Genomic DNA, 476 nt, shown 5'->3' on the forward strand with positions numbered 1-476 from the left:
GCCACCACAATCATATTTTATGATTCATAATTATTAAGTAAGATTTCTGACATCGAGGCTAACAACGAAATGTAAATAGCATATGCACTGTGGAATTATTAATTTTCTTTTTTTTTCTAGGTTTTCTCACAGTGATCCCTGTTGGTGGCAAGGACAGACATTTATTTTTAAATTAAGACCTAAATCGAAAATACGGTTTGTGGCCGAGACGTTTTTTCAGTAAAAACAATCATGCTAGTTTTAAGATTTTTTTTTTTCAACTTGGAGTTACCAATTAAGTTGTCCAGTGAGATTCTACGATGGGTAATAGATGAATATTCTTACCAGTTAGACAAAGGCACACTACTAAAGAGTGAAGGTAAGGGATTTGAGTTTAATGATCCTTTCCAGAATAGATAACCACAATCCGATCTCGTAGCTAAAAACATTGCAATAAAAAAACATGATGTAACTTAGAGATAGAGACTTAAAAAAAA

General features: G+C 32.1%; 1 protein-coding gene across 1 annotated transcript in view; it reads right to left on the bottom strand.

Annotated features, from left to right (window-relative positions):
* The window catches only part of LOC119586473 (serine protease inhibitor 42Dd-like), a 9,161-nt gene that overhangs the window by 1,885 nt on the left and 6,800 nt on the right, over window positions 1-476 (bottom strand). The window lies entirely within an intron of this gene.

Source organism: Penaeus monodon, chromosome 21 (assembly GCF_015228065.2).
Source record: "Penaeus monodon isolate SGIC_2016 chromosome 21, NSTDA_Pmon_1, whole genome shotgun sequence".
Taxonomy (NCBI): domain Eukaryota; kingdom Metazoa; phylum Arthropoda; class Malacostraca; order Decapoda; family Penaeidae; genus Penaeus; species Penaeus monodon.